The sequence below is a fragment of the Triticum dicoccoides genome, chromosome 6A (assembly GCF_002162155.2).
Source record: "Triticum dicoccoides isolate Atlit2015 ecotype Zavitan chromosome 6A, WEW_v2.0, whole genome shotgun sequence".
Classification (NCBI taxonomy): Eukaryota; Viridiplantae; Streptophyta; class Magnoliopsida; order Poales; family Poaceae; genus Triticum; species Triticum dicoccoides.
Window position 1 is genome coordinate 506,174,208 of NC_041390.1, and position 13,738 is coordinate 506,187,945.

General features: G+C 49.9%; 1 non-coding gene across 1 annotated transcript; it reads left to right on the top strand.

The window, feature by feature from the left end:
• The first annotated feature begins 4,076 nt into the window (after positions 1–4,076).
• Positions 4,077–4,238, top strand: LOC119319827. Its single transcript, XR_005154650.1, has one exon. It is a non-coding gene; the product is annotated as a U1 spliceosomal RNA (small nuclear RNA).
• The last annotated feature ends 9,500 nt before the right edge of the window (positions 4,239–13,738 follow it).

Sequence of the window (13,738 nt, forward strand, 5' to 3'; positions counted from 1 at the left end):
GCTATAGGCCGGCGGCATCCTTCGGCGTCGGTGGAGTGAGGGATAGAAGGACGAGGAACCCCCGGCGGCTAGGGTTGCGATCCCGCCCGAGTCGCCCGAGCGGGGGCTACGCAGGGGGTGCGGGTGGGCCTGCTTGTCAGGACGCTTTCCTCTTGAGTTGCCTTTACGGAGTGGGTTGCTCCGCTCCAAAGTTGGGCTGGATCAAGCTCAGTGTGGATGGACGATATATGCAGGAAATGGATGGGGTGTTCATTATGTAGAATATTTGCAACTTTCGGTTTTGGGAAGAAGAATACATTGATGTATTGATCGCCAGAGGTCTATTAAATGGTGGTGCACTAGTTGCTAGAGATGAGATTGGAGAGGACACACTCTCCAAGTTTGAGGAGGCAGAGAAGAAACAAGTGTGCAAGCTAGAGAAGTCAACAAAGAAGAGTGCATTTTTGTGCGGTTGTTCTTCAGTTCAACTAAAATTTGTATTTATTGTTATGTAGAATAGTGGCAACTTTTGATTTTGGGAAGAAGAATATATTGATATATTGATAGCTAGAGGTATATTAAATGGTGATGCACTAGTTTCTAGAGATGAGATTGGAGAGGACGCAATGTCCAAGTTTGAGGAGGCAGAGAAGAAACAAGTGTGCTGTAGGAGAAGGCAAGGAAGTTGTGTTTCTATTGAAGTGTGTAAATAAAGTAGTAGTGTTTCTGTTGAACTAGTTTTGGCCCATGGAATACAGAATTCTGCTAGCCTTTTTGTAGGTTGTAAATACAGAAGTTTTTATTTGCATCCTAATGATACTCTGTCCTCCCCCTCAGGATACTGGCTACAGGTTGTAATTTTATTTTTGGAAAAGGAGGATGTACCCCCGACCTCTGCATCTCGGAGATGCATGCAGCTATTTTATTAATTATTCACAAATACCTTAGAAAGTAATACATCAGTACGCCTGAAGTCACCATCTTGGCAACACTTGTTGCTACTCCTATCCCCTTGATGAAGGGGCGCCAAATGTCCGAGCCTAATACCAAATAGACATCGCACCAAAGCCTAACATCTAAAGTTGGATGCCCCAGCCTAGGCACATACCCGGACCGGGTCACACATCGGTCCAGCACACTCATAGTGGGCACCACATGCGCACACTGCAAGGCCCGTCACCACCTTCTTTCATCGGTCCATCTTCAGGGCAGAAACTGACGCATCAACCATGCCAGGCCTCTATAACATCGACGCCATCACGACACTATACAACGTCATCCTCCTGCGCGAGTCCATCGTCGCACATCGGACACCCAATCTCCAGAACACCACACCGTCGAGATCCATCACCATCATTGTGTAGGATGAAGCACCGCTCCACCAAAGATGTCATTCACTGGTCCCTCGAGCCCGCGTACACCTCCAAGAATGATGCCCCAAGGGTAAACAACACGAAAACGCTGCCGTCTTGCGATCTACCGATCTATGGTTTCACCCGGAGGTAGAAGCTAGTGGTCTAGAACTTCTCCATGGTGATGTCTTCAACAAGGGAAGGACACCACAGAGCGCCGCCATCGCCGGCCTTGGCATCTAGCTGAGAGCGGGTTTTCACCCAGATATGTTCGAAGAACTCCATCCAACTTCTTGTGCACGGATCACCGCCTTCTCTGTCGGGGACTGGACCACAAGGATCCAGCCGCCTGACCGGCCGCAGCACCAGCACGGTGCCAAAGCAGTCGGCTTTGTCAGGCTCACCACGCGAACCTGCCGCAGCGTACCAGATCCGTCGGCCCGCCAAAGCCCATCTGAGCCCGACGAGATCCGAGACTTAGGCCGCTGCCACAGGGGCGCCTCTGCCGCGGGAAGGTCGTGCTGCCGCGGTCGCCACCGCCACGTCCGCCACCGGGATCCCGTGGCACCGCGCCGCCGAATCACCGTAGACCATGTCGCCGCCGCCAGAAGAGGACGCCATCTCGCGCGAGGGAGGAGACCCCGCCGCCGCCGTCACAGCCCACAGCCCGGGCTTCGCCGACATGAACTCGGGCGGCGGCGGGAGGAAGAGATCGGAGAGAGGTGGCTGAGAGTTGGCGACCCGATCTCCCCTCGTGTCGCCTAGTGTTGGCGACGCGGGGGTCGGGTGGTCGAGCCAATTAAATTGAGGGAGAGCGATGGTTTTGAAATTTCATTATCTAATACATCTTTGTAAATACATGATTGCTAATATAAACAATCTGCATCTCTATGGAAGTGGCGGATATATGGTGATATCTATTTTTAGAGCTCATTTCGCTTGCAAATTCTAGCGGTTGCACTAACGTTCTGTGTCGAATGCAACAGACCGCCAATTAACTGTATGATCAGATGACTCTACTCGTTGGCAAAGCTACTGTCCTTTCAGAATGTACTTGCTCATCATTCTTTTGCATACTTTTTTTTTTCATTTTTTGCGGTTTGGCGTGTCAAGCTTATTTATAGAAGCTGCTACCATTTGAGCATTTTGTTTATTCGTGAAACAAACATTCCTCTCATCATATTATTTAAATTTGAAGTAACTGTAAGTAATTTTCTCTTTGGAGGATGTGTTTTTTGTGTTCCTTTTGAAAATCATTTTGTCGAACGTTATTCTTAATCTTTTTCTTGGTACCAGTTGAGAAAGAAGATATTCTTATTAGCATGATCTGGTCAGTTCTCCTACATCATCTGGCCACTTATTTAAATTATGTAGATCTAGCACTACCAGGTTTCTTTGATTTACATCAACGGGCCTTACTCCTGAAACTTTTAGCCATCTAACTGATCAAGTGCTAATTTAAAACTTCATGCAAGTTGTTTGAAACTGATTTGCTATAAATAACTCAAATTCAGTATGTGATGTGTCACTAGAACTATACCGCGTCATAAACAGGAACGTACATTTCTTACGCTGAAATCGTGATCTGGTCACATATCTGTTTTTTAAGTGATCTCTTTATTCAAATTCATGGTTATGGCTTCTCTATCTAATAGTACTACTATAAGATACGATGGTTCACTGAATTTGACTGTTTATGTGTTCAGTTACTACAAAATCTGCATCAATCATACTAACACAAAATTCTGAGATGGATCTGTGTGACATCTTTCGTGCCAACTTGTGGACTCGAGAAGCCATACTTTTTTTTTTTGAGAATCCATACTGCATTCTGGTTTGCAGATTGTTATTCTAGAGGTAAGTGCCTCTGTCGTTTTTTATATGTAGACATGAGCATGATGTGAAGCTGATGTGTGTGTATGGTGGTATAGATTATAGCAACTATCAACAACAATTTGCTAGGTCAGCAAAACTATTTTTATGTCTTATTTTTCATGTCTATATAAGGTGATTACATGTATATCTTTCAGGCCATAAATGTAAGATATGCAGTTGATGTCAAAACATCATAGCACCCTCATTGTTTGTACCGACCAACAAGTGTTGTCGCTGCCTAATTTGAATGCCATTGTTCTTTTGCTACCAACAGCAGCAACAAGAATCCAAGAAATTCATCTGATTATTTCTCAGTAAAAAAATGGGCATCTTGGCATCCGCTCAGGAAAGTTGAGCTTATATGAGTATCACGGCTTTATATAACCAGCTAGATAGACTTCCATTTTTTCCTTGCCGTCGTGCTCTGTTTCCATGGATGTTCATGCCATGAGTCCTGACGCTTGACTGAGCTTCTTTAGGGTTCCGAGTTCAGACATCTCTCATGGTTCAGAAACTCAGCGGCAAAACCTGGAAAGTTATTGGTGATAAGCGATAGAGGATCACGCAGCCGTGGCGGTATCCCGTGACAAGTTTGACCTGCCATAGTTCTCCGTTTGCAGCTACATACACACATAACCCACCGTGCCACAGCCCACATCGACCCGGGTGACTCTTTTCCAATGCCAATCTGGCCCGGTTGGTACCGATAGGCCCATATGCACGGTGTCCTGTTCGAATTCCTCGTCCCTGAAACCCGCAACAGACACCAGACGAGGAATACTTTCTTTGCTTTAGTACCACATCGCCCGTCCAAGGAGGGAGCAAAGGCAGCGCAACCTATATTAGGAGGGCATTGGGCAACCTTGAAACATACTTACCTGGACGGGGTCTATGGCTGATCAAGAAGAGCCATGGCCTAGGCAAGTGGCCCACATTGCACTTTGTGGGTGCGCTGGCCTACCATCTCCCCTTTGAGGGAGAGTGGATGTCGTAATTTGTGATAGAGGGGGTACGCGTTCGCGCGGCCCCTGCCAAATTTTAATTCTAAGTTTTGGTCATTTTGATTTGCAGCTTTGTTGTTATTCTGAATTCTCTGAATGACCATGGCTGTTTTCCGAAGTCTGAAACTGTGAGTGACCTAGGGCTTCTTTCTATTTTCTGTGGTTACTACTATAAAACTGTGAGTGGCGTCATAATTTTCTATGAAACTGTGAGTGTGAATGACCTTGAACTGGGAGTATCAATTTTAAGTTTTGTCCCTTTTGATTTGTGATGATTTGGTCCTTAGTCTCAGCTCTGAATTCTCTTGAAGTTTTTCAAGTGACATTATGCTTTTTCTCTATTGTCTGTTCTCTACCGGGCCAAGTTTCAGTTCGAATTTTGCACCTACTTGGATCCTAGTCTGTGCAAGAGAGTGACCTTTTCCTCTACAAAGTTAACCTTGGTTTTGTTTCTGTTGTTTGCTCTGTGTTTCGAGTACTCGCCTAAGTCTGAACTGCACTAAGAGCGTACTGATAATGACACGAGAGAGGCGACATTGTTGATAAAACAGCCGGTCCCAGATTTGACTGCACGGCGTCAATATCTGGAGTCCGAAGAGCAGCCACACTTCACAACACATTGCTTACTAAAATTAAAATCCAGGCACCGTATGTTGACAGCAAATATTTCTTCTGTTCAACATACAGCTTCTTTTAGCAGCACGTGTTTCTTTTCATGCAGAATGCGTTTTTTTCACCTTTGTGAAAGAGACATGTTTAGATTGAGAAGATTCGTCAAGCAATCCGGAGAAAATTAGAACTAGCTTGACTTCAAATGTGCCTTCTGTTCTCTTCCTGGTTTCTTATCCGAAGAAGATTATGCTGTGCAAGCTGCAAGAACTGAATATTAACGATTCCATATTCGCTCGGGAACATGCATTTCAGAAAGCTCTGTTTCCATCTCTCAGCGCGGCGCCCGCATGGCCTCCTCAGTACAACACTGAAGCAATCAGCTCCGATCTGGGCAAGTGATGACTGGTGAGCAGAGCTTCTTCATTCTTCAGTACTTAACCATGCATGTAACTAGCCATGTCCAAATTGTTTATTTACTGATTTTTTTATGCTTATACATTGTTGCAATAGTAGTATGTATAACCAGGTGTCATGTTCCATCTCTTCCTTCAAAACTCAATTGACAAATATGTATGGTGCAGTACTCCACGTAAAGATATTCAAGCATAAATAGATGACTGATTTGAGTGTGTGTGGTGTATGATTTCTGTCGCCTCAAGTTATTGGTGAACACTGTGTCATGATCATGGATACCAAGACAAGGTCATCTCTAGCCGATCCTTTAAAAAGTTTTAGAGTAAAATTTTGGTTTTAAGATGCTAAACCGGACCTAGCTAACCCCTTATTGGCTTTACGGAGAAAGGCTTTCGCCCCGCTTTATATATAAAGCAAACCACCACATCCAAAAGGTTCAACACTCACACACCTACACACAAGGTAGCACAACACGAAGTACGAGGCACGAAAGGGTACTGCTGAGGGCACAACTCAACAAGCCCTAAAATAATAAAAGGCGGACACACCGCAAACAAAGATGTTAATCCGGCTCCGGTGGTGGTGGAGGAAGCGGCGGCGCCAAGCGGAGAGCCATCGAGCGAAGGTCGGCGATGATGATGTTGATGGCATCCTGGTCCTGAGGACGGCTAAGCGACCGCCAGAGCTGCAAATAGCCACACATTTTGAACACCACGTCAGTCGCACGTCGCAAAGGGATACACTGGATCACAAGCTTATTTCGAACCGTCCATAGCGTACGGGCAAGGACCCCAATAGCCAGCCACCTAATGTGGTGGCCCGTTGGAGGTAAGGTATGAAGCTCAGCGAAGAGGTCCGGGAAGTTGGTGTTGCACCAACGACCACCAACCACCTCGCGGAAGCAACTCCACAGGAACTGGGCGGACACACAAGAGAAGAAGATGTGGTTGGAGTCTTCCGCCGTCCCACATAGAGGACGGATCCCATCGCCCGGGTCATGTCGCTTGAGCACCTCCGTGCCGCAAGGGATGCGGCCCCGGATCCATTGCCAAATCGTCGCCAAGGGGGCAGGTCTCGACGATGGGGCGATGGCATGGTAAACTCCTTATCGGCTTTAGCGCCTTGTAACTGTCATTACTTCTCGCGTCGGTGGTCTCTTATATTTATTCGACCGATGCCACTTCTTAGGAAAAAAATCCCCTCCTCCGGCGACCGCCCCTCTCCAACGCTCGACCACATCCACTCCGGCGCGGCCGTCCTTGCCCCCGCCGGTTACCATGCACCACCGCAGTTGCCCCATAGCACCCGCCACTCCTCCACCCACTTCAATTCGGTCGATGCTCGTCCTCGCGCCACCGGATTCAACACATCTACGCCCGTCGCCACCGTGGACGGATTCGATGAACGTATGCCCCGCAAAACCGAGCCACACAGCCAACCAGAGCTCACCGCACCGCCTTGCGGTATGTCTTCCGTAGCTCGCCGTTCGAATTGTTGTCCGACCGCGGGCGGATCCTCGTCCGCCGGTTGGTCGGGTTCAGCCCTCCCCTAGCAACTCGTCAGTGTCTGTCTACCGATCATCAAGTGTGATGACTGCTGGCGGCTGGTGCTGCGCCAGGTATCGAAGACGACAGAACATGATGGGTTTTCTTCAAGTGTGAAATGGACAAAGTGAGTGCATTTTTGTGCGGTAGTTCTTCGGTTCAACTAAAATCTGTGCTTATTGTTATTAATGTTGGGGATATCGCTTATCGGGAACTTATCGGTCGACCCATGATAAGGGGTAAATCGGCCAGTTTATCGGCATATCGGCTGGTTTATCATCATATCGGTTGATTTATCGGCCGATATATCTTATCGGTCAGACTGGTAAGCGATAAATCGGCTGATTTATCGGAATATCGGAAGATATCTTGAACAGTGATTGTTATGTAGAATATATTTTTTAGAAAAGGAGGATGACCCCCGGCCTCTGCATGTGGGAGATGCATGCGGCCACTTTATTGATTATTCTCGACGACCTTACAAAGTATTACAACAATATGCCTGAATCCGCCATCTTGGCAACATATGCCACTAATCCTATACATATGATGAAGGGGTGCTAGCTAGTCCAAATACCCAGACCACTCACCTAAGCCTACCATCAAAAGCCACAAGCCCCAGCCGAGGCACATACCGGGTCTGGGGCATAAACTGGTCTGACGCACTCACATGTGTCGTCGCCGCCATCTTCCATAGGTCCATCTTTAGAGCAAATATTGAGGCTTCTACCTTGTTAGGCCACTCTGCCATCGACGCCACCATGACGCCAGATAACTACCTCCTTCTGCGCGAGTCCATCACCGCGCATCGGGCGCCGAGTCTCCACTGCGCCACGCCGCCGAGATCCACCATCATCAATGTGTAGGATGAAGCATCGCTCCACCAAAAAAGCCGCCCACTGGTCCCTCGATCCCGTGTACGCCTCCAAGAATGACGCCCCCAAGGAGGAAACGACACCAACGCGCCGCCGTCATCCGATCTACTGATCTAGGGTTTCCCTGGAGGTAGCGGATAGAGGTCTGAAGCTTCTCCACGGCGATGCCTTTCAAGAAGGTAATGACACAAAAAGAGTGCCGCCAACGCTGGTCTTGGCATCAAGCTGAGAACGAGGTTTTCACTCGGATCTGCTCGAAGAACCTCCATCAAGCATCGTGTGCATGGGTCGCCGCCGATCTGAGCCGCCGCACATCGAGCAGGATGCACCGGCCAGATCAGATCTGTCCAGGGGGCAAACCACGCATAGCGTCGACCCTGTTGGGGAACGCAGTAATTTCAAAAAAAATCCTACGCACACGCAAGATCATGGTGATGCATAGCAACGAGAGGGAAGAGTGTTGTCCACGTACCCTTGTAGACCGTAAGCGGAAGCGTTATGACAATGCGGTTGATGTAGTCGTACGTCTTCATGATCGACCGATCCTAGCACCGAAGGTACGACACCTCCGCGACCTACACACGTTTGGCTCGGTGACGTCCCACGAACTCACGATCCAGCAGAGTGTCGAGGGAGAGCTTCGTTAGCACGACGGCGTGATGACGGTGATGATGATGCTGCCGGAACAGGGCTTCGCCTAAGCACCTCTACGATATGATCGAGGTGGAGGGGGGCACCGCAAACGGCTAAGAGATCAATGATCAACTTGTGTGTTCTAGGGTGCCTGTCGGTGTCAAAACCGACGGATCTCGGGTAGGGGGTCCCGAACTGTGCGTCTAAGGCGGATGGTAACAGGAGTTAGGGGATGCAATGTTTTACCCAGGTTTGGGCCCTCTTGATGGAGGTAAAACCCTACGTCCTGCTTGATTAATATTGATGATATGGGTAGTACAAGAGTAGATCTACCACGAGATCGGAGAGGCTAAACCCTAGAAGCTAGCCTATGGTATGATTGTATGTTGTCCTACGGACTAAAACCCTCCGGTTTATATAGACATCGGAGAGGTTAGGGTTACACAAGGTTGGTTACAAAGGAGGAGATACACATATCCGTATTTCCTAGCTTGCCTTCCACGCCAAGTAGAGTCCCATCCGGACACGAGACGAAGTCTTCAATCCCGTATCTTCATAGTCTAACAGTCCGGCCAATGGAGATAGTCAGGCTGTCCGGAGACCCACTAATCTAGGACTCCCACAGTAGCCCCTGAACCAGGCTTTCAATGACGATGAGTCCGGCGCGCAGTATTGTCTTCGGCATTGCAAGGCGGGTTCCTCCTCCGAATATACCACGGAAGATTTGAATATAAGGATAGTGTCCGACCCTGCAAAATAAGTTCCACATACCACCGTAGAGAGAATAATATTTCCACAAATCCAATTTGCTGACTTGTTTTGGCAACACGACATTATGTCACGGCCCGGTAATTATTCGAACCGTTTCCTTTAACTAGCCCCGCACATAATGCGAGGCAGTTTTTTGACACGTCTTGTCAAAGCAGAGATCGTGTCCCCTTATCACGGGATTCTCATCAATACGGGTGTGGTTAACCCAACCGCGCCATCGATTATGGCGCTTGGGGGATAAGCGAGTTTTACTAGGCTACTAGGGACGCTTAGTTTCGTCCGCCCATATAAAGGGATAAGGATTCACCTTTTCATCCACACCTTCTTCCTCCTTTGCTCATCCATTTTCGCGCACTCGAGCTCCAACACCCAAGTCCACATCCCTTCCCTCAACCTTCTCCAAACATGTCCGGAGCGGGAGGCAAATGGATGGCTTCCTCTGTTACGGAGGGACATATCAAGAAGCTGCGCGGAGCCGGATACTTAGCCGCGAATATCACGCATCGGCTGCCCGCTGCGGGGCAGATCGTCCCTACCCCGGAACCTCACGAGAGGGTAGTTTTCCTCCACCACTTCCTCCACGGACAGGGGTTTCCCCTCCATCCATTCGTCCGTGGTCTCATGTTCTACTACGGGCTGGACTTTCATGATCTGGCCCCGAACTTCGTCCTCAACATTTCGGTGTTCATCGTCGTGTGTGAGGCTTTCCTCCGCATCCGGCCCCACTTTGGCATGTGGTTAAAGACCTTCAATATCAAGCCGAAGGTGGTGGGAGGCCAACAAGCAGAATGCGGCGGGGCCATGGTGGGTAAGATGCCCAATGTTATATGGCTTGAAGGCTCCTTTGTGGAGACCATAAAGGGATGGCAATCGGCGTGGTTCTACATCACCAAGCCGCGCGACGCCAAATGGGCGGCGGCCCCCGAGTTTCGATCCGGATTCCCTACACGGCTCACTTCCTGGAAAGAGAAGGGCTTGTCGTGGGGTTCATCGGTGGAGCTGGATGGACTCCAGAAATGTATCCGGAGTATGGCAAGCAAGGAGCTCATCCGCCGGATCCTCCCGTGTCAACAACAGGATTTTAACTTGTGGGAGTTTGACCAGGCCCAACACCATACTCTGAGCAAGCTCTTCGATACGACGCACAAGGACGTCTGGAAGGTGCTGTTCAAGGGCGCCGAGGTCCCTCCTTCTCTCGCCGAGGACCGCGGACTAAGCGCAAAGCGCCTAGCGCGTTCGGTGAGTTCAATACGTCCCGTAGGACATTTATTTCCCCTAGCTTGATCATGTGCGGGGTCTAATCTCCATGCCTTTGACAGGACTGGGTGGAGACGTCGGGGCAGATTAACTGTCCGTCCCCTTTGCCCGAAGACACCGCGGGTGCTCTCCTGACGGAGATGCTGACCCCGGCTCCTTACAAGGTGCCGGAGAAGACCAGGAAGACCAAGGGAACCCGAAAGAGTTACCGACGCCAGGTGTCGTTGGACTCACCGTCCGATGACTCTGTGCTGCACTCCTCCCCCGAAGACGAGGAAGAAGAAGATGCTCCCCCTCCAGTTGGGGGAGATAAGAAAAGGAAGGTCGCCCCAACTGGGGGGCCGAAGGGTCCAAGAAGGGAAGGACTCTCCTTTCGGACAGTTCCACCGCCGCCGACGAAGGCGAAGACGAGTGGTTGCCCAAGTCCAAGCCCCTGGGGAGATCGTAAGTATTCGGATACCAGAGTAACTCATAGCATTCCTTTGTCGCACTGCTTTCCCTAACGCCGAACATGATTATGCAGGCCGCCACGAGCCAGTATTGATGTATCATCGGACGGCTCCCTGGGCTCGTTGGATATGGATAGTGATCCACTTCCGACCGCCACCTCCCCTTGCCCTGCGGACGACGCATAGGTGCTGTCTCATGAGGCACCGGTTCGAGGGGAGACAGTCCCGGAGGCGCCTCAAGGCGGCCTCCCGGACTTCGGGAGCCGAGGGGACAAGGCCCCTGAGAGCTCCGAGTTTGGCCCTCAGCCGAACACCGCGCCGGAACCTCCAGTGGTTCCGGGCTCGGGCAGGCGCCCTCCTTCTAAGAGGGGCGAGATGCCTGTACCGGTGACCTCTGTCCATCCAGAGGTGTCGGACAATCTACTAGAAGCGCTTCGCAGCGCTTCCATCGACGAGGAGCACCGCACTATCATGAGTGCGGTGATCCAGAAGGTTCAGTCCACCAAGAGTGGATTGACTGAAGCCTGTGCCAGCCTTCTAACAGGCTTTGAGGTAAGTGTTTGAAATATAGGAAAATATTACCGCATAGACAGTAGCCCCTGATGCTCTGTTCGGTGTTCACTAAGAAAAGCCGAACATAGGATCAAACAATATCACAGGAGTCTAATATGAGTATGTCAATATGCGTATGCAGGCTTCGCTGCTGGCGTCCACCGCACTGACTGCGGAGGTCGTCGTACTGAAGCAGGACCTTAAAGGGTCCCAGGACGAGCTCGGTCTTGCCAAGAGGCAGCTCAAGGAGAACAAAGGTAAGTAGTACCTAGTCTGTGGATATGTATGAAAAGAGTGCGATTGCAAAATGATGGGATCATCGTGAATTTGCCAGGGGCCATGACCGAAGTGGCGACCCTAAAGCAAGCGTTGTCCGAGGCCGAAGATAAAGCGGCCAAGGAGCATACCGAGCGAGAAAAGCAAGAAGCTCAGGTGGGCGAGGTGCAGCAAGAGCTCCAGGCTCTCGTGACAAAGCACGAGGCCTTGGAGCTTGACTCGAAGATGCGATGCCGCGGCCCTCGAGAGCGCAAAAAGTGCCAAGGCCGAAGCCCAAAAGGCCCTCCAGGAGATCGACGCAATGAAGAAGATAGCGGCGGGTAAGGCATTCTATATGCAGAGCAAGCATGTAAAAGTAAATTACCGATTACTTACCCGAATTCAGAGCTCTCCAGGAGCATTCGCAGATTTGCCCCGCAGTGTGTCAGATGCCGCACAGTTTTACCAGGCCGAGGAGGGAAGCTCAACGGAGAAGCTGTTCTGGTCTCAGTACACTGAGACCGAACACCCGATGCCTCTGAGCGACCAGCTAAAGCAGCTGGTCGAGCTGCACAAGGCGGCCGAACAGGCCATGAAGGGCCTTATAGTCCGGCTGTGGCCTGGCGATGCCCTTCTGAACAGCTACTTTGGCCTGGTGAGGCGGCTTGTGGATGCCTGCCCACGGCTAGAGGTCGTCAAGCGGTCCATCTGCATTGAAGGTGCACGCCGGGCTTTCGCCCGTGTGAAGGTGCAGTGGGCCAAGCTAGACGCTGTGAAGCTGATCAAGGAAGGGCCGCCGCAGGGCAAGGAGCATCGCACCCCTGAAATTTATTATGAGGGTGTCCTGAAGGGTGCCTGTCTTGTAGCGGATGAATGTTCAAAGGATGTAATGTTTGAGTAAACTTGCTCGTGTGATCCTGTATGATGAAAACTTGTTTCATATGCGCTATGCAACTCTTGTGTGAATTTAAAATATTACCTTCTGTTTGGCTGTTTATCCAATCTGAGAGATGGCTAGTCCTCGGCTTCTGCCCCCATGCCACGAGTGCTGGCGTGTTCGGGATAAACCTGAGCACTCTTGTTCCCATGTTTGGGTCCTTCGAGGGAGGTGCTCAGCACAACGAACAAGGCAACCAGACTAATAATGCTTTATCACTCTCACTTAGCCATAGAATTCTATAATTTTAAATTTCAACAAAGCCCCTGGTATTCGGAAGGCCGAATTCGGGGCGCGATACACGCCTTTAAGACGGACAGGGCCGGCCCCTCGCTCTAAGCTGCATAAGTCTTTAGGGACTCGAAAACCTCGCTGAACAGCGACCAGTCTCTCGCCTTATCATGACAGTCAGTTTTAGCTTTCTCTACTGAGGTGCTTAGCCTAGCAGAACCGGGGCACAATCGCAGTAGTTCTCCTAGCGCTACCTTAGCCGATAGAGTGGAACGTAAGGTACCAAAACATAGGAGCCGGGCAAACCCAACATTTGACCAAAGACATGATTCGGAGCTGATGCATATAATGCTATAAGTTCGGGGTGCCGCACTTGTGAAAGTGTTCGGACTTTTCACACCATATTGCGGGGTACGTAAGCCCCTGGTGTATTGGTCGTACCAAAGTGTACGGTTGCAAGGCGTCATTAATGAACACACACACACACACACATATATATATATATATAACAAGAATGCAATAATAGTCGTAATGTTATGTGTTATTTATTCAAAAAGGTGCGTTTAAAGCAGAATGATATAGATGGTGCGATAAGCAAAGAGTAGGACTATGTCCCTTCCAAGGGCAAGCTGAGGAATAGTATTAAAATATTTCGCTCGTTATTGTAATCCACCTGGGAATTCCGTGGACGTAGCTTTCTGCCTTCTTGGTTGCTGCATCATGTGTTCGGCAATAGTGCTGCCGGGCAGGGTTTCCAGAGATTAAGGTCCTGGAAAAGAGAAAAATAACCAAACGGGAAGCCCCTAGTGCGGTTTAAGCCGCGTCTTGGGGCGTGCCGCAGTTGTTCCCCCCTCCCCACCTATGCCCATGGTATTTTTAATGCGTAATTGTGTACGCGTGGCACGAGTTTCGCCGTTTGGCTGGGACTAGGGTGGGGGCCGCATTGCTACGCGAGCTCAGATCGCGCCAGGTGGTCTAGTTGCCGATTGCTCTGAGCGTGC